This window comes from Giraffa tippelskirchi, chromosome 12, assembly GCF_054371585.1.
Source record: "Giraffa tippelskirchi isolate mGirTip1 chromosome 12, T2T-mGirTip1v1.2.pri, whole genome shotgun sequence".
Taxonomy (NCBI): domain Eukaryota; kingdom Metazoa; phylum Chordata; class Mammalia; order Artiodactyla; family Giraffidae; genus Giraffa; species Giraffa tippelskirchi.
Genome location: NC_137286.1, coordinates 17,069 through 42,886, shown reverse-complemented (window position 1 = coordinate 42,886; position 25,818 = coordinate 17,069). Strand labels below are relative to the sequence as shown.

General features: G+C 46.7%; 1 pseudogene; it reads right to left on the bottom strand.

Moving 5' to 3' along the window:
* Positions 1–374: 374 nt before the first annotated feature.
* LOC145530127 (histone-lysine N-methyltransferase PRDM9-like) lies at positions 375–10,203 on the bottom strand (annotated as a pseudogene).
* Positions 10,204–25,818: the final 15,615 nt, after the last annotated feature.

Sequence of the window (25,818 nt, the reverse complement as noted above, 5' to 3'; positions counted from 1 at the left end):
GCTTGGCCTCTGGACCTCTGCCCTCACCGACTCACGTAGGGTCCCCGAGCCCTGGCAGCCAAGCAGAGCGGCGCGCAGGTGGGGCTGGTACAGCTGTGGGACCGCTGCAGTCAGAGTGGAGCCTGCGGTGGAGGCAGCTGGCTGTCCGTCCCCGTGACTGCTGCTGTCCTGTGTGCCCGTGCAGGGCAGTCACGGTGTCAGGTGAGGCCTGGCCGCTGTCGTGGGGACAGGATGGGACCTCAGACAGCTCACATCCCCACCCCACCCCCCGCTTCAGATCGTGGCTTGTGGCTGCTGTCAGCTCCCTGGGCTGGGAGGCTGTGTGAAGCACCAGTCCCATTGCTCAAGGTCAGCTGAGACCCCAAGCTCTGGGGTCACACACCGTCCCCGCCACCATGCAGGTCGTCCCACTTCTGTGAGGGAGGGCCTGTGCGGGGCTGTGGGTGATGGGGGATTTGGGGGTGTTGTGGGCTGGCCCAGGAGCCAGCTTTTTGAGGGGAAGAGAGGGGAGCAGAGGGGAGGGAGAAGCTATGAATTGCTCAGGCTCCCAGGGGATTCCAGGCCCAGCTCCGGTGGGAGGTGCAGGTGAGAAGCCCCTGCAAGTTGCTCGGTCCCCACCGTATTTCAGTTGAAGCCCCTCTGCCTGCACCACCCTTAACTCTCCCTCCCGCGGCCCCTGCCTAAAGCCGCAGAAGATGGGGACTCTATATGGCTTCCCTTCCTGTAGGGAAATCAAGCCACAGACAAACGTGTTCCTTTGAGAAAGCATGAAAGAAACGAGAAAATAATAGTGGGTGGTTATTACTGACATGGTTCATGTAGAGATGCTTCAGAAACCTGGCACAGGGAGGGAACTGAGGGCCATCGCCCCCAGTCCTGGAGTTTGCACCCTCCGCCCCCTGCCCCGTGGCCCACTCTCCCCTTGGTGTCTTCTGGTGACTGGGCGGACTTCAGCCTCCTAAACACATACTGGAAGGATGAGGCCAGGGCAGAGGTCATTCACAGAGGGGAGGGTGTGGTTGACTCTTTAGAACGCCATTGTCTCCACTCTCTGTCGGAACTCAGTTCTGGGTCTAAGCAAGAGTAGCTTCCTGATGCCGTCCCCACCTTCACTCACCAGGGGGCCTTTGTGTCCACTTTGTCTCTTCGTGCAGCCTGGTCACCCCTGGGACCCGTGCTGTGCGTATCTGCTCTGCTCATCCCGGGTCCATCAGACTTCACTCATAAAAGGGACGTGTAAGGATGAACTATTCCATAGTTAAGAATTTCAAGGTCATGACACCGTTGGCCAGAGCATGTGGACACAGGTACGAGGCCCGTGCATAGAGAAGCCACTGTGTGGGCTTTGAGGACCCTCCGTGTGGGGGTGGGATGGGGGCCGGACAGGGACTTCCTTCACACGCGGCTCCAGGCTCTGTTCTTGGCAGGCGGACGACTGTCAGCACTGCCTGTCTGTGGAGGGGCTATGGGGCTGCCCAGCTCAGCAGGAACGGCTGTGGTGGGAAGGGAGGTCACCTTCCCTTAGCACCCCTGACTTCACACCCACTCATCAGGGCAGCCGAGTGCCTAAATGGCTCCTTCCTCGTCTAGTTCTGAAAACCTGGAAGGTGTGGGGGCTGAAGGACATGCAGAAAACAAAATTCTGTAAAGCAATTATCCTTCAATTAAAAAATAAGAAAAAGTTAAAGAAAAAAACACAAAGAACAGCAAAGGTGGGGCTTGCATCCTCAGCCAGCCTCTGCCAGATTCTGCCTGTGCTCATGCATCAGACTAAAATGCTGCTGCCTCCACCGTGTGTCACAGATGAGAACAGAGACACAGAGAGGCTGGGCATCTTGCCCCAGGTCACAGTCACAGAGCTGCTGAGGGAAGGGCTGAGAACTGGATCCCTGTGGTTGAATCTGGAGTCCAGATGCTGTGATGACCCTGAGGGAGTGGCAAAGACCAGATGGTCCAGGCTGAGCAAGGCACACATACACACACACACACACATGCATGAGGCCTTCACCTTTGAGGCCACAGAAGTCAGAGGAAACCAGAGGGCAACCAGGAGAGGCCAAAGGAAAGTCGAGGTCTATAAGGAGGAGAGACCACACTTCCCAGGAGGCTGAGGAATTCTCTTCCCTGGTGAGTCTGTCTCAAACCCTAGATTCCTCTTCCTGGACCCAAGAACCGACTGTCCCATGACCTAACTGAGTTGGCTCCAGAATTATGCCTTCCCAGGGGTTCAGCTACCACTGGACCCCACTGCTCTCAGTAATAAGCGGTGAATAAGTATGTAGTCTGGGCTTCAGATTTGTTTGGAGACAAAATTTATTAGGAGTACAAAAAACCACGAAGGCAATTGGCATGAACATCTCCAGAACACTTAAGAAACCCTCTGCTGTTTATCTACTTCCTCTCCTGTCATGAAAGTGGAAGGTCTATTTAATCAATTAATTCTGTGTTTATCACACTCTTTCTTTAAAATGTTTATTTATGTATTTATTTATTCGGCTGCACTACGTCTTAGTTGCAGCATGTGGGAGTTAGTTCCCCAATCAGGTATTGAACATGGGTCTCTGCATTGGAATCTTGGCCACTAGACCACCTGGGAAGTCTCTCCTCATACTCTTGGGGACAGTAACGGGTCATAGACCTCCTCTGAGGCCCCCTTAGAGCTGAGGCATGGGGTGGCTGCAGTAATCCTCCTGTGGCTAAGATGTGGTTTGTTGATCATGACTCACTCACACCCCCTGCACACATAGGCTTCTCCCCTGTGTGTGTCCTCTGGTTTGTGATGAGACTTGACCTATCCTTGGAGACTTGCCCACACTCTCTGTATTTGGCTTTTATAATCCCTGAGACCCCTGCCCCCATGAATAATTTGCCTATGTCCTCTGGATTCAGTTTCTGGCTTGTGCTGGGCTCTTCTGTCATTCTCTCATGCACCCCAGAACCCCCTATTTGTCCTCTGGGTGAGTAGGAAGAGGCCCTTGAAATCCTCTTCAGCCTTATGCTTTTCAGCAAAGGTTGGGGCCTTTTCTTTGCCTCGTGACCCTCAGGTTTGTCACTTGGGCTGTGTGGATCGGAATATCGCTGCTGCTGATTTTGATTCCTTGGGCAGAGATCCTCTGCTTGGAGGTGGTCTCTTTCAGATGGTCTCAGGAGCGTCTGAGAGGGGTGACTGTGTTGGACGTGTTCGCTGAAGAATTTCTGACTGGAGAAGGCCAGAGAGCAGGAGGCACGTGGGTGGATCTTGGGCTTCGGTTCTCCTGAAAGAGGAAGCTTTTGGTCAGGTAGCTGGTTTGCCATGGCAAGGCCTGCCCACTAATCATCTTAGGGTTGACAGCTCACGATTTGTCTCCCATCAAGTGTGTCTTTACAGTCCACTTTTCCATTCCATTCTTATTCTCTACATCTAGCGAAATCCAGGAAGCTTGTGTCAAGGGCCTTTTCTACACATCACCCAGACTAGGGACCTTCCAGCAGCATCGGAGGCAGCGTCTCTCCTGAGAGAGGTGGATCTGCAGGGACCTTTCCCTGCATGTAAGTATCTGAAAAGTCATGTCACCGTGGCCACAGGTGTTTTACCCTACTGAGAGATAAGACTCTTGATGACTTAGGTAGAATCTTCCTGAGTGGCTCCCTGTGAGGGGAGAGGGTCTATTAAGTTAGGGGCGCCTGGCCTGGAGCTCTCTGCATATGGGAGGCAGCACAGGGGGTGGTTAGAGCAGTTGTGAGTAAAGGTGACTTTGCAGCTCCTGGTTCAAAGAGCAGCCTTTGTGCCGATCTCTGCAGGAAGTGGGTTTCAGACTGGACGAGACCAAGTGGCCCAGTTCCCACTGACAACAGATCTCTTGCTCCTGCTGCCCCAACTGGTTCACAAATTGCTCCTCTCTCAGTTTTCCATAAATCAGAAAATAAAGACATGTCCTTTCTCAAGCCTCACCAGTATTCATACCTCATTTATTTCATTCAGTCTTAGTCCATTTAACATGCACTAGGAATTCCTGTTTAAAAATACACCTCCAGCCAGACTCCTCACACCCTCACTCCCGTGCATCTTCAGCCAGCGCACTCTCCCCTCATGTCTGGGAGTGAACTGACCTCTGAGGGGACTCCCCGCTGCTGTATCTTCCCAAAAATGAGCCAAAGCATCGTCACAGGACAGAGAACATGCCGCTTCCAGCTGAAAGCCTCACGGTTGTTCTGTGTCACCCAGGAAGAGCCCTGGGGCCTGCACGTGGACACGGGCCCTGAGGTTTCTGTGTCCCGTCCAGCTCCTTTCTTGCCCTCTGTGCTTCCTCCTGCGACCATTGGCATGGGCTCTCTTCCCGGCCCTGGGGCTGCGGCACTGGCTGCTCCCCTGCCTGAATCCTTTCCCAGGAGTGTTATCTCTGCAGAGACCCTGCCCCACCATCCTGCGCCACACCCCACCCTCTGCTCACGCTGATCCGAGGCAGTTTTCCTGCGCTGTTTTCCTCAGAGCACCAGCCCCTGTCTGGTATGAAGCCCGTGCTGCCCCAGGGCAGTGGTTCTGTCTGTTTCGGTGCGTGGAGCCCTGTCTGGCACAGAGTATGAGCTCACGTGACAACAAACTGAAACAGTGACTGAATGCAAATCACTGTACACGTGTCGCTTAGAAATGGGAGGAAATGAGGGAGAAACAGGGAGAGGTGAGAGGGCGGGTTGGTGCTGGGAAACTTGCTGTTTGTCTCTGAGCCTTTCAGCAGAAGGTGATGTGGCATAGTTTTTGTGTGAAATATTGAAAAGTAGAACTAACATTTTTAATATAGAAATCTTTTCTAACAGTCATATGAAATGAATCAAATTCTGAGGCATTTTAATTGCAACTTGACTGACTGTAGACTGAATTGTACTCTGCTTCTGAATCGGACCAGGGAGGCTCCCCAGGATGGGCTGGGGCGCTGGAAGAGGGGTGGCACTCACCTCTCCCGGCCGCGAGCTCGCTCTTCCCCCTGCTGTCCCACTTGATGCCGAGGTCCTGGCCATACTCCTCCCCATAGCAGACCAGCAGCTCACAGCCCGGTCTGACCACCTGGCAGGTTCAGTAGAAGATCTGCCCGTGATACTGGAAGGCCACCAGGTTCTGCTCCTCGTCGTCCTGGGCACAGTTCACGTACCTGGGGTCGAGGCCGGGAGAGGGAAAGAAACCTCAGGTGACGAGTGCCCTCCAGGGTCGGACCATGCCCAGCTCCTTGCTTTCAGGCTCTGAGGCCGCTGTGGCTCCCACCGCCCCTCATGGGGACCTTCTGTTCACACCTTCGACCAGGCCGTATGAATTCCTATTTCCAGATCCTGTTTCTGGTCCTCTTCCTGGCTGGAATGCTTTTCTTTCCTTACCTAATTAGCCATTTTCCAGAGCCCAGTTCCAGACTCGTCTCCACCTGGACTGTCCATGAGGCTGGTGACCTCCAGCTCCCCTAAACTCTAAATTAAGTTCTCTTTCATTCCACAGGACTTGGTGCTTCTAGGCTAACACACAGCCCTCAGCGCTCACCCCAGCCTGCCTTCTCTCTCGAGGCTTTTCTTCAATCTCCCCACGTGTAGCCAGGGTCCTATTTACTTGCCTACCCTCTCCCATCGAAACTTGGAGAGTGCTCTGACATAGCTTGAGACCCAGAACAGTAATAGTTCATTCACTTTCTGCCTGCCCTGATGAAAGGAGAGGCCCTCAGAGAATGGCCATGCTCACGGCCATCCTGCCCCTCATTCCTTCCCAGGCCTCAGGGCTCACTTCTCACTGGAACCAAGCCTGGGCAGCTTGTTGCCCACATGGGCTCAAGGTCTCCCATGTTAGGTTATCCTGGCACTGTGCAGTTACTCAAAGATAGAAAAATTAAAGTTCAGTTCAGTTCAGTCGCTCAGTCGTGTCCGACTCCTTGCGACCCCATGAATCGCAGCACGCCAGGCCTCCCTGTCCACCACCAACTCCTAGAGTTTACCCAAACCCATGTCCATCGAGTCGGTGATGCCATCCAACCATCTCATCCTCTGTCGTCCCCTTCTCCTCCTGTCCCCAATCCTTCCCAGCATCAGGGTCTTTTCCAATGAGTCAACTCTTCGCATGAGGTGGCCAAAGTATTGGAGTTTCAGCTTCAACATCAGTGTTTCCAATGAACAACCAGGACTGATCTCCTTTAGGATGGACTGGTTGGATCTTCTTGCAGTTCCTAAAATCAATTGGCTAATGTCTCTCTGCAGTATGTTCTCCAAAAGGACATGGGTTGTGTGATCTGCTTCAGTAATGAAGTTCACTGTCTAAACTGAAACATAAAGTGCTTGGTAAGTGTCAATTAAGTGAGTTAAACTGTCCCTGGTGCATCTAGACTCCTCAAGTTGTTTTCAAGTCCCCCAGTTTTGTTCAGCATATAGACTTGTGTTTTGAGGGCACATGCTATATTTTTAGTTCTTTCTTTCTAATGTCTTTTGAAATGAGAGAGTGTGATATGGAGGGAAAAGAGGAAAGAAGATGTGAAAGCTATTGAGGGAGACAGGTTGAGAAATAAAGGGGTGTGGGCTTGAGGGAAGAGCGACATCTACAAACTGCAGACTCACTGCACTCACCTCATCCAGTTGGCCAAAGACGTGTCCTTTCCATCCACATACTCATAGCAGTTTCTCCCTTTGGTGATCTGAGTGTCAGAAAAACAGTTACAAGTTTTCTTCTCTCTTTTTTATTTGGTAGGAAGCAATAGAAGAACTATGTCTCTCTGCTGTCATTGGTGCTCTTCAGCCTGCATGGATTCAACTGCTTTCATCAAGAGGCTCTTTAGTTCTTCCTCCCTTTCTGCCATAAGGCTGGTGTCATCTGCATATCTGAGGTTATTGATATTTCTCCCGGCAATTTTGATTCCAGCTTGTGCTTCATCCAGCCCAGCATTTCTCAGGATGTACTCTGCATATAAGTTAAATAAGCAGGGTGACAATATACAGCCTTGACATATTCTTTTTCCTATTTGGAACCAGTCTGTTGTTCCATGTCCAGTTCTAACTGTTGCTTCCTGACGTGCATACAGATTTCTCAAGAGGCAGGTCAGGTGGTGTGGTATTCCTATCTCTTTCAGAATTTTCCCCAGTTTTTTGTGATCCACACAGTCAAAGGCTTTGGCATAGTCAATAAAGCAGAAATAGATATTTTTCTGGAACTCTCTTGCTTTTTCCTTGATCTAGTGGATGTTGGCAATTTGGTCTCTGGTTCCTCTGCCTTTTCTAAATCCAGCTTGAATATCTGGAAGTTCACAGTTCATGTATTGTTGAAGTCTGGCTTGGAGAATTTTGAGCATTACTTTACTAGCGTATGAGATGAGTGCAATCGTGCGGCAGTTTGAACATTCTTTGTCATTGCCTTTCTTTGGGACTGGAATGAAAACTGACCAAACCACCTAGATGTTTTCAATTGCATATGCTAAAAGAACCAGCTTTGCAGTTTCCAAGAGAAAAAGTGTCAATTTAACCAATTTTCTCTGAAGTCCAAGGAATATCATGGCCATCCTGCATCAAAAAGTCATCTTTCCTTTATGTAGTCATAGTTTCATGCCTAAATTATAGACCAAATAGTGCTCAAATTGACTCTGCTATCAGGGGCAGGTCAGCTGATAAAAAGCTTAGATTGTCCCTCTGGAGGGAAGTGAGACCTTGGTCCCATCAGAAGAATCTGAGGGCTTAAGGGAATTTGCAGGAGTGGGGAAAGCTTGGTCCATCCTACATGTACCATAATGTTAAAATAATGCTTATTTACTTTACCGAAGTAAAAAAAAGATGATAAAAACAAATATAAATCACTGAAAGGTAAAGAAAGTCATAATCTGTGATCGAAAGCTGCATTCTAAGAAAACTGTGTTCTCTTAACCTAGAGACTAGACTAAATTCCAGTCTGGTACCAGTTTACCAGATAACAAACAAAAAAGTTGTTTATGGGTAAGCTTAGAAAAGTCTTTTCCATATATCTTGAAGTAGCAGTATTTTTGCAAAGGCATCCGTGCGAAATCATAGAAGGCATGTTTAAAACCTGATTAAATTGAAATTGACAAAGTAATCTGGTCATTGCTGTGACTTGAAACACTTTAATATGATAACTAGAATTATAACTGACAGCATTTTACCAGAACATATCAGATTTTCAGGAATGTCACATAATTTCTAGGATATCTATATTAGTATCATCAACCATACAATGTAACTTGAGAAGATTCATCACTCTTTCTGACAACACTTCCCATGTAGTTTAACAGGCCAAATGAACTCAGGTTGTTTAATATCTCTCTTTGGGAGGTCTCAGGGGTCCTTTTAAGCATCCCAAAGTTAGCTAGAAGTCAATTATTTAGGAAGGTTTGTTCATAAATATCCAAAGGGTTTATAACAGTCAGGTAGGAATCACATAAGTCACTGTGAAACAATACTTAGCCACTTAGCCAAAGTTAACAAAAGATTTCAAAGGTAAACCTAGAACAGATCACTTAAGAGGTAAAGAAACTTAAAAGCCATCAGCAAAGGCAGTTCAACATCTCAGGAAAACTTGTACTACGCACAAAGCTCTTTTCTGGGGGCCCACTTTCCATAAAACCTCCTTATCCCTTTGTGTACACATTCCTTTGCTTCTCCCATCCTGAAACTGCCACCTGTAAGTCAGAACTACTTCTTTTTCCTTCATAAAATGTGATTTCATTCCTCATACCTTCTTTAATAACAAGAATACATTTTCCTTAAGCAACCAAGAACTGACTTTTATATTGGCATTCTATAGATTGGTGAACATACGTATCAGTGATACTATCTAAAAAAAATTTTGCTTTCTTATAGTGAACATCTCAGGATGGCACCAGACACTATTCATGGATAGTCAAACATCTCTTCAGTTTCTGTGTAAGAGGAAGGTCCTGTCAAGTAGTGAATGTTTCAGAACCTTAATTTATTTGGAAATGACCTAGCTATTCAATACACTGTCATCACTTAGTTTAGCACAACAATAGAAATTCAGGTAACCAAAATCTGGAGAAACTATTGTAAATTCAGTTCAGTTCAGTTGCTCAGTCGTGTCTGACTCTTTGCGACCCCATGGACTTCAGGATAACAGGCTTCCCTGTCCATCACCAACTCCCTGGGCTTGCTCAAACTCATGTCCATCGAGTCAGTGACGCCATCCAACCATCTTATCCTCTGTCCTCCCCTTCTCCTCTGCCTTCAATCAAGACTATTATAGACAGATATTTTAAAACATAATTATTTTTAATAGTTTATCTAAAAGCTCATATCGCATTTACATTTTTTAGGAGTTTTTTGTTTGTTTGTTTTTAGAGGTACTTTCTTTGTTGACAAGCTTGTGACAGATATAACAATATAGCAATATTTAACTTATAATTTAACTTATAATAATCCTAGACACTATAAAAATTTTATGCTTAATGTTAATGACTCTTAGACATGTCTATATTAGAGTAGCAAAAAAAAAAATACTAGATATTTAATATTGACTATTTCCCAGTTCACATGAATCTAAAATTCATTTAGGTCAATTTTTTCCTGTATTTAGAACTGTTTGATTTGTAAGGGCTTCCTTTTCTTTAGATTATTTAAATAAGAACTCACAACTTCAGCAATATTATCAAAAAACAGAAGACTCACCTCACACTGAGACATACATAAATCCACACAGACAGACAGACAGATCTTGTAGTTTTCCGCCTAAGATTTAAAATATCTCTTTGACCTCCTTTTTTGGGGGGGAGGGGGGCTTGAAGTTCTCATTTGCCCAAGGCTGAGATCTCAGGCAAAGTGGGCAGTGTTTTTCAAGGAAAGGGTTAACTTCAAGCTTTGCCCTAGGCAGGCCTTTTAACAAGCTAATTGTTCTTAATTGCATATGCAAAACAACAGCTTTACAATTTCCAAGAAATTTTTTTTTTTTTTAACCAATTTTCTCTGGTTCTATAGAAAATCATGGCCATCCTAGGTCAGGTCATCTTTGATTTCTGTAGTCACAGTTTTATCCCTGAATTATAGACAGATCAGCGGATAGAAAGCTCGGGTCGTCTCGGTGGGGTGGATTTGCTCGCGGATGGATGTCACCTGGCGGCAGTAGCGAGGCCCGCGGGCCTCTCCTGGGAGCGGGCGTGTGGGCGGAGCGCACCTGGCTGCGTCGGGGGCGGAGCGCGCCTCCTCCGAGCTCCTAGGTAGTGGGTCCCGGGTCTCAGGGGTCTCCATTGCGGCTGGGAACGCTCATTTCGTGGGCTCCTGGGTCCGCATCGATTGGCATCCAGTGAGCGGAGCGGAGGGGTGCGGACCACAGGTAAGGGAACTGCGGCTCTGGCGCAGGGTGGAGCAGGGAACCACGTATTCCGCCCTCTCTGTTGGCACAGTCTCGGAGCCCCCTAACCTGGCGGTCGCAGAAAGGCCTCACCATTGGGGTTAAGGTTAGGGTTAGGGCCTTTACCACTTTACCCCGTCGCCTAAAGCTCAGACCCGCGCGGTTTTCCCGAGCAGCCTAGTGCCTGCAGCGAGGTCCCCAGGAAGTCCAAGGGATTTATGCTGCCTGGTGATTTCACCTGCTGGGACTCCACAACCCTTCCGCTGGCCGGCTGGCCCAGCCCTGCTTCCGGCAGTTTGCAGCCCAGCGGGCCCTTGACCACCTTCTGGGATGGGAAAGGGAGGGGTCCACGTATTGCACCCTAGAAACTTAGTAGGGTGCGTGGATTTAAAAACTTGGCGGCCACCCAGGCGGAAAAGAAGGGAGGAGGGCACCTGGCTGCCCTTTCATGGTGGCATCTGTGGCTGTCCTGCTGCTGAGAGGGGGCCTTTCCATGGGGACCCCGTACAATAAGTGTGGTGTTTTGGAACTGAATAATTAGAACGTGTAAAATTTTTAAATTATGTGGTGCTTTAATTAAAAAAAAACAAAAAAGCTCCAAGTTTTTTGCAAATTGAGGTCTAAAAATTGAAGGCCTATTTTCCTTCCACTGTGGCATTCTATGAAGAAATGTGCGTGTTTTTAAGAAAAGAGTCAGAAAAGTGAGGGAAACAGAAAACGCAGAGGTGCCCCTGTAGTTTGGTGAAGGCCTTAGGAGGTCACTCGTAAATGCTGCTGGCTGTCGGGAGGCAGTCTCTTCCCGTGGCTGATGGGCAGAGAGCTCTACAGGCTTGTCCTTCGCATGGATATTCTTGTTTGTGGAAATCCAGCTCGGAGCCATCTCCTGATGTGTAAGAATTTCCCAGACTAGACCCCTAGGCAAATCCCGCAGGGCCAGGGACTCCTTCCTTGATTGTATTTGTCTGTTTGACTGAAAAGCAGCAATGCCATATTTTTCTTTAAATCTGGTCTATCATCCAGGCCTTGGAGTAATATTTCCCATCCCTCTCAATGGGCTTGGGTTCCAGGAATGAATTATAGTCAGTTGTCCGTGATTTTACAGATGAGGAAACTGAGACCCAGAGAGGGTGGATGGTCCAGGGGAGAATGGGATATCCTTCCGGGAACCCTGGCTCCGGGGTTTGTAAGGAGCCTCCTCCCCAGCATGTGTCAAGTGCCGTCCGTTTCCCGTGCGCTTTGTTTCTATTTCTGTTCCCTGGTGGCTCAGTTGGTAAAGAGTCTGCCTGTAATGCAGAGACCCGAGTTCAATCCCTGGGTCGGGAAGATGTCCTGGGGAAGGAAATGACAGCCCACTCCAGAACTGGCTGAAGAATTCAATGGACTGAGGAGTCTTGTGGGCTACAGTCCATAGGGTCACAAAGGGTTGGCTGAGTGAGCGAACACTTGTTTCTATTATTATTTCATCAGCGCCACCTCAGATCATCAGGCATCAGATCCTAGAGGTTGGGGGCCCCTGCTTTAGTTCCCTCTTTCCTCTTCTATGTAGCTCCAGCCTGCTTCCCGCTCCTCTACCTCCTGGAGAACTACCTGCTGGGCTTCTCTGAATGTGACTAGGAGTCTCCTTCCCTCACTTGCTTTTCTCTGAGCCTCCTCTCATCTCCTAGCTGGGTTTCCCTGATCTCCATTTAGGCACTTTTGCCCCAGGTGGTGCTAGTGGCAAAGAACCTACCTGCCAATGCAGGAATTCGATCCCTGGGTTGGGAAGATCCCCTGGAGGAGGGTATGACAACCCACTCCAGTACCCTTGCCTGGAAAATTCCCATGGACAGAGGAGCCTGGCGGGCTCGGACAGTCAGACATGACTGAAGCGACTTAGCACAGCACACTGGAGGACCTTTGAACTGCAGACTCATGTGATTGTTTTGGCTCCTTGGAGTCCCTTGTCACTCCACGTGTATGTTAGGGTCAGCTTGTGTATTGCTTCCTAAAGGCCTCCAGAGGGTTAACAGGCAGGAAGGCCAGGGGTCTCCAGACAGAGGGAATAGGCTGCAAGTGTCGGTCGTTTTTATCTCTCTCTTAAGAGGCAGGAGGAAACAAACTAGTGTTCCATTTTTTCCCCTTCTTGATACAAATTTAAAAGGAGGTTTCTCTTAAAAACCTGTGTTGCCATGACGACTCCTGGCTCCACCTGAACTTAACTTTTCTCATACCTTGAGCTAAGCAATGCATTTTTCTTATGGAAATGTTTGTCTTAAGCTATGTTAATGTGCTATGTATTTACCCTAGACTCTGTCTCAAGTCGGTTCCTCCTAAAGGCTCAGAACTGACTTGACAAACCAGTATGTTTTACTCATACCTTGTTCTCCTAATCTACGTTAATGAAACTATATATTTGCTTGGAAATCTGCCTTTCTTCAAGATTCATGTCAATCATTTTATGGCCTGGGATGGCTCACCTGCTGCCAATGTTATCTCATGCATGTTGTGGGTGAGGGGCCTGGTGCTATTTTCTGATACGTTGTCTTTATTTAATTAGCAGACTGCTAGTGGCTGTATAACATCTGGCTAAAGACTAGCAGGGGGTACTCTTTCTGCCCCCTTCTGATGTCTATGTCAGCAGCTTTCTCTATCTCTTTTATGCTTTAATAAAACTTTATGACACAAAAGCCCTGAGCAATCAAGCTTTGTCACTGGCCCTGGATTGTATAATTTCCAGTGTGCCAGTCTTGTCATCCTCATTACATCCGTGGCAATGTATTTTATTAATGCTGGCATTATTGAAAGGGAATTGTTTTTTTAAATTCCTTTTCAGATTGTTATTTGCTAGTGTATACAGATAGAACTGTGTAATCATTCATTTTTATCAGTTTGGACAGCTTGATAGTTGTCTTTACATTCTTTACTTTCTCATAATTTAAGATTAGCCTGGCTTATATATTTACTGTCTCACCCCTAGTCTCAGTCATTTCTTCAAAGAACTTCTGTCCTTTTTTTTTTTTTAACATTAAATTATTTTTGACTATGCTGGGTCTTTGTTGCTAGATGTCTAGTTGTAGTGAGCAGAGGCTACCCTCTAGTTGCCGTCCCATGGCTTCTCATTGCAGTGCTTTCTCTGGTTGCAGAACTTGGGCTCTGGAGCATGCAAGCTTCAATAGTTGTACGGGGGCTTAGTTGTCCCTGGGCCTGTGGAATCTCCTAGGACCAGGGATTGAACCCGTGTTCCCTGCATTGGTAGGCAGATTCTTTACCACCCGGCCACCAGGGATGTTTCCTGTTCCTTTTTATTACAGAATGATATTTAAAACATACATGTAGGAGCTACATATACTCAGCTGACAATACATGGAAATATATACATGTATTCCAGCTTACCTTTGAACATATTCAGTTAAAGGTAATTTGTGATGATGTCTCCAACCTGATCCACCATGACATGGATGTTGTAACCTTTCCTTTTGTGTATCTGTAACATCACATTCCAATGGTAAGATACCTGACTTCCACCACTTGTTATGTATAGAATTCAGTGCTTGTCCGATGGGGTTGCTGAAAAAACTGTCAGACTGTCTTCCAAAGGGGGCTGTGCATGCATCCCACCAGTGTCTTGAGTGTGTTATTGTCTGATCATTTACTATCAGTATACCCTCCGTGGCCAGGTGTCTATTTCAGTCTTTATCAACTATGAATGGGCTTGTTTGCTCTAGCGTTCTTGGACAATTTGAGTACAGATTCTTTGTCAGATATGCATTTTTTAGGAAAATGATTTTATTTATTTTTGGCTGAGTTGGGTCTTTGTGTGTGGGCTTTTCTCTAGTTTTGGTGAGCATGGGCCATAGTTAGTGGTGTGCGGGCTTCTCACTGCAGTGGCTCCTCTTGTGGGGCACAGGCTCACGGGCTTCAGTAGTTGCAGTATGTGAGCTCTGCGCTGTGGCTCCAGGATCTGGAGCACAGGCTCAGCAGTTGTGGCACACAGGCTTAGTTGCTCCATAGCATGTGGGATCGTCCCACACCAGGGATCACACCTGCATCTCAAGCACTGGCAGGCAGATTCTTTACCACGGAGCCACCAGGGCATATTTTAGATTCTAGTTTTCCACACATGTATGTGGTGAAAGAGGCCAGGATCAAGAGGCCTGGCAGCTGGGAATCCTCAGCCACAGTTCTGGCTGTGCTATCAAAAGCTCTGGGGCTTTTGGCGAGTGCCTCAACTTTCCTGGGACTGTTTCCTCCCCTCAGAAATGCCCTGCTGTTGGACTGTAGCCACCAAGCTCCTCTGTCCCCGGGATTTCTGAGGCCGGAATACTGGAGGGGGTGCCATTTCCTTCTCCACAAGACAGCATTTTGAAGATATTTTCTCTTGGATATTGGTTTTGATGAAGGAAAGGGGATCCCTTCCAGGGCTTGAGAGTGGGTTCTTGTCTGACACTTGGAAGTGAGTTGTCCGAGGACGGAGCGCTGTCCAAGTGAGAGGCTTGATTGGGAAGGGCTGCCGGGCGGAGGGTGGGAGGGCGAGGGAAACGGAGACAACTGCTCTGCCACGCGGCTCACAGTCTCAGGTTTTATGGTCATTGGGTTAGTTTCTGGTTTGTCTGTTGCCCGTCATTCTGAATTGGGATCTTTCCTGGGGGCACACGCGTCCCTCAGCTGAGATGGATTCCAGCGAGGAGGATCCTGGGTGGTTGGTAGGACCTCTGGGCTGGAGTCTCCCATCTCCTTTTGACCTCTCCAGAATCCTGGTTGGTGGTAGCTGGTTAGTTCCTGGCTCCTTACCAGGACCTCCTGTTGTAAGACGACGCCTGCAAGCGTTTCCTCTTCTCTGTGGCCTGTCAAGGGCTGGTGGTCAGTGGTTCGTTTAACAGTTTGTCTTTTGGGTCTCTCGAGTAAGGTCCTTCACAGAGTAATTGTATAAAATTGTAAAAGTCAATGTTTTAAGTAATTTATGTTAATAATTTGGTAAGTTGGCTTTTTTGTTGTGTGTTAGAACTCATCACCAGACCAAAGGTCATGTAGGTCTTTTGTTGTTTTCTAAAATTTTTATAGTTTTTAAAATTGAATTACAGTGTTGTAAAGTTTGTGTTTATGTTCATTTCATTCCATGTTTTTTTAAGTTATTTATTTTTAGTTGATTGATCGTTGTTTTAAAATATTGGTTTGCTTTGTCATACATCAACATGAATTAACCGTAGGTGTATGTGTGTCCCCTTGCTCTTGAATCTCCGTCCCACATCCCACCCATTCCCACCTCTCTAGGTTATTACAGAGCCCCAGTTTGAGTTCCCTGAGTCATACAGCAAATTCCCATTGGTTGTCTGTTTACAGATGTTGGTGCACATGCATCCATGCCACTCTCTCCATCCATCCCACCCTCTCCCTCTTGTTCCCCACCCTTGTCTGTAAGTCTGTTCTCTATGTCTGTATCTCCATTGCTGCTGTGTGAACAGATTCGTCAGTACCGTCCTTCTAGATTCCATATTTTTCTCTTTCTGACTGACTTCCCTGTTTAATACGCTCTAGGTCCATCCACTTCATTAGAACTGACTCAAATGTGTTCCTTAGGCTCTAATTGTTCCTTAGACTTGTTTTGAGGAGGGTCATGGAGATATTCTGCTCCATTTCAGTTTGGGCTTCCAGTCTGAGTGCTCACAGCACAGCTGCTTCTGGGTGAGCGCTCTGGGCTCTGTGAGCGCGGGGCTGCCCGCTCTTCTCTGGAGGCCCACAGTGGGCACCATACGCCCCTCTGACCCGCGGGCACAGGACGCTTTGCCTTCAGACTCGGATTGGTGACCAACTGGCGGGAGGTTTGTCTCCTCAGGGCCGTCAGGGCTCTGGCTTCTGGATAACGGGGCTGCGTCCAGGCTGAGAGGAGCGGGGGTCGCCTCAGTGCCCGCCAGCAGGGAGGTGCTGCAAGAGGGAAAAATGAGGGTGAAGTAGACGTTTCCTGTGTCCAGCTGAGCGCTGACCGGCGGTCCATCTCAGAGGACTCGGGGGGAAAGAGCTCCATGTGCAAAATGGTGGGTTTTTAGTTAGATTTCTGTTAGATGATCTAGAGGGTGACCAGTGATGTTCTTTAGTGTAGGTGGCCAGTTTTCCTGTCACTGTCTCTCGTGAAGACTGTCCTTTCCTCTTTGCTCGTTCCTGGTTTGATTTTCATGAACTGACCAGTACATGTGGGTTCGCTCCTGGGCTCTCTGTTTTTTCCTCGAGTCCGTCGTGTGTCTGTGTTCGTGCCAGGTCCTCACTGTGGTGGTTACTACAGCTCCATGATGTAGTTTGAAGTCGGAGAGGAAGATGCCTCCAGCTGTGTTCTTTTTTCTCAGTCTTGTTGGCTGTTTAAAGTCCTGTTCAATATTAGCAGCCTAATATTAGGCATATTTCTATTTCTGTGAAAAATGCCATTGAATATTATTTTGTGATTGCAGTCAGTGTATTTGTTGATGGCTTTGGCTGAAATGGACACTTTAATTCCTCATTGTTCCCGTGCATGAGTGTGGAGGAGTTTTCTGTGTATTTATGTTTTCTTGGTTTCTTTATCAGTGCTTTCTAGTTTTCTGACTACTGGTCTTTTATGTCCTTGATTAAGTTTGTTGCTAGATGTTTTATTCTGTTTGATGCAAATATAAGTGGGATTTTCTTTATTTTGTTTCTGATTGTTATTAGTGTACAGAAACGCAACTGATTTTTGCATATTGATTTGGATTGTAAATTATAATATTTTATATGATTGTAAATTGATCCGAAATTATTCAGCTTTACTGAATATAGTCTAACAACTTTTTGTGAAGTTATGTGGAAAAGTTTATTTGTAAAATCTGTTTCTCCTGCAGTAGGTCATGCAGAGGACCCAAGACATGGTGGTTACTAATAGACTTCCCACAGTACTTCTTCATTCCATGTGGACTCCTACAATGGCAGTGAGCATCACAGCTTCCCTTGAACCTCGTCTGGGTAAGTCTTGGTCTGTATAAGAAAGTTTCATTCCTTTCTGATCTAATTTTCTTTTGTGGTATTGACATGGTTGTTTTGAAACATAATTTACTTTCCGGTAATTTAAAATGTACAGAAAACTCCTAGCAATGGGAAAAAGTACTCACATTTGCCGCATCATCTGAAATGCTCTATGTGTTTTATCCAAAATGGGTGCATTCTCTTGCAGAACCAGCACATAACCTTCAAAATCAGGAAATCATATGGTTTCTCCATTATAATGTAATCCACAACCCCACTTCCACTTTCAGCAATTGTTCAATTGTATGACTATATCTTTTTTTCCATCCTCATCCTTTTTTCTTTCTTTAGAGTGTTACTGAGATTTTCAGGTATTTGGACAAACTTGATGGATTTAAAACAGACGTGGTGAATATGGGATCTGGGTGGTCTTTTCTATATAGATTTTTTCCACTAAACATGGTTTTAACGTTTATTCATGTTGTGACATGTACGAGTACTGCATTCTTTTTTCCCCATAGTAATTAAAAATAAATAACATGCCATTTACCATTTAGATCTTTGTAAGCATACAGTGTTGTAGTATGAACTACCTTTACTTGTTTTGCCAACCAGTTTAATAATGTGTACCTTGTGTGTGCTTTGGAGAAACTCAGGAAACTGAGCCAGTGACTGAAGTGGCCCAAGATATCACCTTAGGTACTATCTTCATCTAAAAACAAAACCGGGGCTTCCTGGTGGTCCAGTGGTTAAGACTGGACACTCCCAAAGAAGGAGGCCCAGGTTCAATCCCTGATCAGAGAACTAGATCTCCCATGCCACAACGAAGAGTTTGCATGCTGTAGCTAAATATCTGGCTTGCCTCAACGAAGGTCGACCTGGCACAGCCAAATAAAAAACAAATAAATATTAAGAAAATAAAACCAAAGGAAAGGAAGGGTTTGGTTGTTGTACAGATTTACGTCTTAGCTTTCCCTATTGATAAAAAATAGTTTCACAGACTGTCATCCTTCTATCTGGTATATACAGAAGATTCCTTTGAAATGAGATTTCTCTGGTAAATGTGACTCACAGAAGAGCCGTCTTGAACTTCGGTTTCAGAGATGATCATGTGTCCTCTTAAAAAAAAAAAGTTAATTAGGTCCAACTAATTCTTATGCTGAAGCGGTATATTTTGGGGTAGCATTTGCCCCCCTTCACTTTGGAAGTATCCCCATTTGTTGACACAGTCATCTACTGAAGACATCGTGATATTTGAAAGATTTTAGCTATTACAAGTAGAGCTGTTGTGTATAATTTTGTGATAGTTTTTGCCTGGACACTTTTTCAAAGCTGTTTACTAAGTACTAGACGTGTAGTGTTCAGGTCACAGGTGAGCCTTGTTTAGCTGTGGAAAAATCCAGCTATGTTTCTCTGTGGCCTGTGGGATCTTCCTGGGTAAGGGATCGAACTTGAGTCTCTTGCATTGTCAGGCAGATTCCTTACCACTGAGCCACCAGAGAAGTGCCCCCCCCAGCCCTTTTTTGAGTTTGCTGGATCTAATAGATGTGCAGTGCTGCTTCACTGTTGTTTTAGTTTGTAATTTCCTAATGATATATGATTTTGAGTATTTTTGACATGCTTATTTACTATCTGTATATTTTCTTTGGCCAGGTGTTCAGATTTATACATTTTTAATGAGGTTGTTTGTTCCAGATTTTTTGTTATAGTTGGAGTACAATCCTTGATCAGATATGTATTTTGTAAATGTATTTTTATATGGTTTGTGTTTAAGTTTTGTGAATAAGGTTTTTCACAGTTTAAACTTCTAATTTTTTAAAGTTCATGTTATATATGTTTTATATCCTTTTTTGGATAGACTTTAGTGTTTTTTTTTGTTGTTAGATTTCATAAGCAAAACTGAGGTACTGTAGATACAGTTTTAAGCAAAGCTGAGCTACCATAGATACAGTTTTGGCTTTTGCCTATTGAGAAGTTTGAGTGAGGTTGGTGTACACTGTAAAATTATGTCTACATTCATTTGATTGGATATGGCTTCCAATTATTTGTATAATTGGTTTTGGCGATGTCATGGGAAGTCAGTTTCCCCAAGGGAAACTGGGTGGGGTCCATGAAACATGAACTGTCTTCCATCCCTGGGAATCACTTTCTGCTTTTTCTGGCTTTGGATTTGACTTGTTTGGCTATCTCATACTAGTGGAATCATAGAACGTTTGTCCCGTTTTGGTCTGGTTTATTTCACTTAATATAATGACCATAAGGTTCGTCCACATTGTAGCATTGTCAGAATGACCGACTTTGAAGGGATGAATCATATTCCATTGTGTGTATACCACAGTTTGTCTATGGAATTGGCTGCCATGAACACTTAGATTGCTTCTGTTTGTTGGCCAGTGTGAATCATGCTGTTCATTCAAGCAATAGTATCAAACAGCAATGGCATCAATTAAAGATGTGGATCCGTTTCACTGTGACAAGTTATTATTTAAGGTATTCTATTAATGCCAGTAACAAAGCTGTCCAGAAATAATACAATGTTTATTAAGAAAACAAGATTTACTACTTTGTTTTATTATTCTATTTCTTTTGAACCGATTTAATGACAACAGGCTTAACTTTCCATTAACTTGTATGACTATCAGCAGTTTGACCAAGTTGAAGAACGTGACTCGTTCATAGTCTTCCTCATCAGTACATTCCATTTACTAGCTTTAAAATCATTTAGTGCAGAGCTCAAACACTGTCTAGGTGTTCATCCAGTGTTTTGTTTGATTATCATGCAGGATCATTTTAAAAGTAAAAGTATGCCTGTATGAGTTAGAGCTCTGATCCCAACAGTCCATGTAGAAGCTTCCACTGAGAAATGTATAGATTTTGCACCAATGCCACTGAAATTTGTGAATGTGGTATACCACGAATCACAATAAGTGTAAACAGCTTCCCACGCTACCTATTTGAAATGACCACTATTAATGACATTTTCATTCACTTGAGGACTAAATATAGCCAACCTATGCTGTGTTTGCCAAATAGACTTTGAAGTATTCTTCACATAGTGCTTCATCGGTCCATGGCACTTGTCAGATTGAAGAAACCCTTGCTACATCAAGGTTGTGAACACGTCTACTTATGTTTTGTTTGAGATGTTAAAGTCCTTCTTCAGTTTTCTCTGAGGAATGGTTCTGTATATGCCCCGTGGATCCCCAAATCCACTGATGTCCATGTGTCTTGGTGCTTCCCAGGTGGTGCTAGTGGTAAAGAACCCACCTGCCAATGCAAGAGAGTGCCCCCCTGCTCGTCTTTAGCTAGATGTTATATAGCTACTAGCAGTCTACTAATTAGAGAAAGGAATGGCAGCAGGCCCCTCACCCACAAGCTACATGGAGATAACCCTGGCACCGGGTGAGTCATCCTGGGCCATAAAACATTTGACATGAGCAAATATATAGCTTCATTCCCATAGATTAGGAGGACAGTGTATGAATAAAGCATATTGGTTTGTCAAGTCAGTTTTGAGCCTTTAGGCAGAACCTACTTGAAGATAGAGTCTAGGGTAAATACATAGTACATTCACATAGCTTAAAGCAAACATTTCCAAAAGAAAAATGCATTGGTTCGCTCATGGTTTGAGAAAAGTTAAGTTCAGGTGGAACCAGGTGTCATTATAGGAACACAGATTTTTTAGAGAAAACCTCTTTTTAAATTTGTGTAGAGAAGGGGAAAAAAGATAGCACTAGCTTGTTTCCTCCTGCCTCTTAAGAGAGAGAGAGAAAAAATGTCTGACATTTGCAGCCTAATTCCTCCCTTTGGAGACCCCTGGCCTTCCTGTCTGTTACCCTCTCAGTTTCATTAATTGAATGTTATCTGCCTTGTGAAACACTGAGTCTAGAAGTATGTGTTTATTTTGGGGTATTTCAGCCAATTTCATTTAAATGCGTATGTTCATGGTAGTATTGCAAAGTTTGATATGCTGTTGCTTTGTATACTGACATATGACATAGGGAAATGTGAGTCTCCAAGTTCGATTTTGCTTTTGAAGGTTGTTTTTCTTTTTAGGGGTACAAAGAAAAATAATATGACTGTTAAAATCAGCTTTTGTATCTTTGCCAGATATGAATTCTGATCACATTGAATCTGGAGATATGCCTGTGCATTAAAGTCCTAATAACTATGTGAATTGATTTCATTACCATGGAATGTTTTCATATCTATTGAGGATTTACTTCATTTATTTCGGTCATACTTGTTTAATTTTCTGTCTTACAGTTTTGCTCATAGATCAAAGCTATTAAAAATTGAAAATGACATTTGAAATGGTCACCAGCCTTTAAATTCCTTGGGAGGTTATTCACTGACAGTTTATAAAACTGAACGGACTGTGTGTAGCCATACTTTCTTGTTGTCATTCTGTGAATTTGAAGAATGTTTGAAGTTGTTTATGCCTTAAATATTGATACAGATGGTGTCCAATATTTATCTGAATAGACTTGCTTTCAATGTGTAGTTTCCTATGTGTATGTCTTTCTTTATGGATTTGGGTAGAACTTGTATTGGAACACTGAAAAATCTGTTAGAGCAACCATGCTGACCTTTCTTCTGACGGTCATAATTAAGATTTTCATCGTCAATGATGAGCATGACATTTGTACTGTCATTTTGCGCCATGCCTCGGATCCTATGGAAAAACGTGCTGTTAATCCTACCTTTGTGAAGATTGAAACGATTGTAGAAACTGGAATTTGTAGAACTATTTGTGGTTTAAATATATCTTGTGTATATAATTAGCCAGATTACTGTTCGGTGTTAGACTAATATGTTACAATATGTATCACAAACGTGTCTTCCACTCTTATCCATTGGAAATGTGGTGGAGAGATATTTTGGTGCTGCGAGTCATTTAAATAATGTGTTCAGAGTGTTTATATTCGTGTTATACAGGTAATGGGTCTTGGTCCCATGTTTAAATATTACTCCCCTGTCTTTTGTTATGCATGTGAAGAGCCGAAATTGAAGATGATGCAGGTATGTACTTCCAAAGGTAAGTGTAGGGTTGAGGGTGTGAAGAGTGTGGGATAGGTTTAGGGTGTGGGATAGGGTGTCGGGTTAGGGTGTCGGGTTAGGGTGTCGGGTGTCGGGTTAGGGTGTCGGGTTAGGGTGTCGGGTTAGGGTGTCGGGTGTCGGGTTAGGGTTAGGGTTAGGGTTAGGGTTAGGGTGTCGGGTGTCGGGTTAGGGTGTCGGGTTAGGGTTAGGGTGTCGGGTTAGGGTGTCGGGTTAGGGTGTCGGGTTAGGGTGTCGGGTTAGGGTTAGGGTGTCGGGTTAGGGTTAGGGTGTCGGGTGTCGGGTTAGGGTGTCGGGTTAGGGTGTCGGGTTAGGGTTAGGGTTAGGGTTAGGGTGTCGGGTTAGGGTGTCGGGTTAGGGTTAGGGTGTCGGGTTAGGGTTAGGGTTAGGGTGTCGGGTTAGGGTGTCGGGTTAGGGTTAGGGTGTCGGGTTAGGGTGTCGGGTTAGGGTTAGGGTTAGGGTGTCGGGTTAGGGTTAGGGTTAGGGTGTCGGGTTAGGGTTAGGGTTAGGGTTAGGGTTAGGGTGTCGGGTTAGGGTTAGGGTTAGGGTGTCGGGTTAGGGTGTCGGGTTAGGGTGTCGGGTTAGGGTGTCGGGTTAGGGTGTCGGGTTAGGGTGTCGGGTTAGGGTTAGGGTTAGGGTTAGGGTGTTGGGTTAGGGTTAGGGTTAGGGTTAGGGTTAGGGTTAGGGTTAGGGTTAGGGTTAGGGTTAGGGTTAGGGTTAGGGTTAGGGTTAGGGTTAGGGTTAGGGTTAGGGTTAGGGTTAGGGTTAGGGTTAGGGTGTCGGGTTAGGGTTAGGGTGTCGGGTTAGGGTTAGGGTGTCGGGTTAGGGTGTCGGGTTAGGGTTAGGGTTAGGGTTAGGGTGTCGGGTTAGGGTGTCGGGTTAGGGTGTCGGGTTAGGGTTAGGGTTAGGGTTAGGGTGTCGGGTTAGGGTTAGGGTTAGGGTTAGGGTTAGGGTTAGGGTTAGGGTTAGGGTGTCGGGTTAGGGTTAGGGTTAGGGTGTCGGGTTAGGGTGTCGGGTTAGGGTTAGGGTGTCGGGTTAGGGTGTCGGGTTAGGGTGTCGGGTTAGGGTGTCGGGTTAGGGTGTCGGGTTAGGGTTAGGGTTAGGGTTAGGGTTAGGGTTAGGGTGTCGGGTTAGGGTGTCGGGTTAGGGTGTCGGGTTAGGGTGTCGGGTTAGGGTTAGGGTTAGGGTTAGGGTGTCGGGTTAGGGTGTCGGGTTAGGGTGTCGGGTTAGGGTTAGGGTGTCGGGTTAGGGTGTCGGGTTAGGGTGTCGGGTTAGGGTGTCGGGTTAGGGTGTCGGGTTAGGGTTAGGGTTAGGGTTAGGGTGTCGGGTTAGGGTTAGGGTGTTAGGGTTAGGGTTAGGGTGTCGGGTTAGGGTGTCGGGTTAGGGTTAGGGTTAGGGTTAGGGTGTCGGGTTAGGGTTAGGGTTAGGGTTAGGGTTAGGGTTAGGGTGTCGGGTTAGGGTTAGGGTGTCGGGTTAGGGTTAGGGTGTCGGGTTAGGGTTAGGGTGTCGGGTTAGGGTGTCGGGTTAGGGTGTCGGGTTAGGGTGTCGGGTTAGGGTTAGGGTGTCGGGTTAGGGTTAGGGTGTCGGGTTAGGGTTAGGGTTAGGGTGTCGGGTTAGGGTTAGGGTGTCGGGTTAGGGTTAGGGTGTCGGGTTAGGGTGTCGGGTTAGGGTTAGGGTTAGGGTTAGGGTGTCGGGTTAGGGTGTCGGGTTAGGGTGTCGGGTTAGGGTGTCGGGTTAGGGTTAGGGTGTCGGGTTAGGGTGTCGGGTTAGGGTTAGGGTTAGGGTTAGGGTGTCGGGTTAGGGTTAGGGTTAGGGTTAGGGTTAGGGTTAGGGTGTCGGGTTAGGGTTAGGGTTAGGGTTAGGGTTAGGGTGTCGGGTTAGGGTTAGGGTTAGGGTTAGGGTTAGGGTTAGGGTGTCGGGTTAGGGTGTCGGGTTAGGGTTAGGGTGTCGGGTTAGGGTTAGGGTGTCGGGTTAGGGTGTCGGGTTAGGGTTAGGGTTAGGGTTAGGGTTAGGGTGTCGGGTTAGGGTTAGGGTGTCGGGTTAGGGTGTCGGGTTAGGGTGTCGGGTTAGGGTTAGGGTGTCGGGTTAGGGTGTCGGGTTAGGGTGTCGGGTTAGGGTGTCGGGTTAGGGTGTCGGGTTAGGGTGTCGGGTTAGGGTGTCGGGTTAGGGTGTCGGGTTAGGGTTAGGGTGTTGGGTTAGGGTGTTAGGGTTAGGGTTAGGGTTAGGGTTAGGGTTAGGGTTAGGGTTAGGGTGTCGGGTTAGGGTTAGGGTGTCGGGTTAGGGTTAGGGTGTCGGGTTAGGGTTAGGGTGTCGGGTTAGGGTTAGGGTTAGGGTTAGGGTGTCGGGTTAGGGTTAGGGTGTCGGGTTAGGGTTAGGGTGTCGGGTTAGGGTTAGGGTGTCGGGTTAGGGTTAGGGTTAGGGTTAGGGTGTCGGGTTAGGGTTAGGGTTAGGGTGTCGGGTTAGGGTGTCGGGTTAGGGTTAGGGTGTCGGGTTAGGGTGTCGGGTTAGGGTGTCGGGTTAGGGTGTCGGGTTAGGGTGTCGGGTTAGGGTTAGGGTTAGGGTGTCGGGTTAGGGTGTCGGGTTAGGGTTAGGGTTAGGGTTAGGGTTAGGGTTAGGGTTAGGGTTAGGGTTAGGGTTAGGGTTAGGGTGTCGGGTTAGGGTTAGGGTGTCGGGTTAGGGTGTCGGGTTAGGGTGTCGGGTTAGGGTGTCGGGTTAGGGTGTCGGGTGTCGGGTTAGGGTTAGGGTTAGGGTGTCGGGTTAGGGTGTCGGGTTAGGGTGTCGGGTTAGGGTTAGGGTTAGGGTGTCGGGTTAGGGTGTCGGGTTAGGGTTAGGGTGTCGGGTTAGGGTTAGGGTTAGGGTGTCGGGTTAGGGTGTCGGGTTAGGGTTAGGGTGTCGGGTTAGGGTTAGGGTGTCGGGTTAGGGTGTCGGGTTAGGGTGTCGGGTTAGGGTGTCGGGTTAGGGTTAGGGTGTCGGGTTAGGGTTAGGGTGTCGGGTTAGGGTTAGGGTTAGGGTGTCGGGTTAGGGTTAGGGTGTCGGGTTAGGGTGTCGGGTTAGGGTTAGGGTGTCGGGTTAGGGTTAGGGTGTCGGGTTAGGGTGTCGGGTTAGGGTGTCGGGTTAGGGTTAGGGTGTCGGGTTAGGGTGTCGGGTTAGGGTGTCGGGTTAGGGTGTCGGGTTAGGGTGTCGGGTTAGGGTGTCGGGTTAGGGTGTCGGGTTAGGGTGTCGGGTTAGGGTGTCGGGTTAGGGTGTCGGGTTAGGGTGTCGGGTTAGGGTGTCGGGTTAGGGTGTCGGGTTAGGGTGTCGGGTTAGGGTGTCGGGTTAGGGTGTCGGGTTAGGGTTAGGGTGTCGGGTTAGGGTTAGGGTGTCGGGTTAGGGTTAGGGTGTCGGGTGTCGGGTTAGGGTTAGGGTGTCGGGTGTCGGGTTAGGGTTAGGGTTAGGGTGTCGGGTGTCGGGTTAGGGTTAGGGTGTCGGGTTAGGGTTAGGGTTAGGGTTAGGGTGTCGGGTTAGGGTTA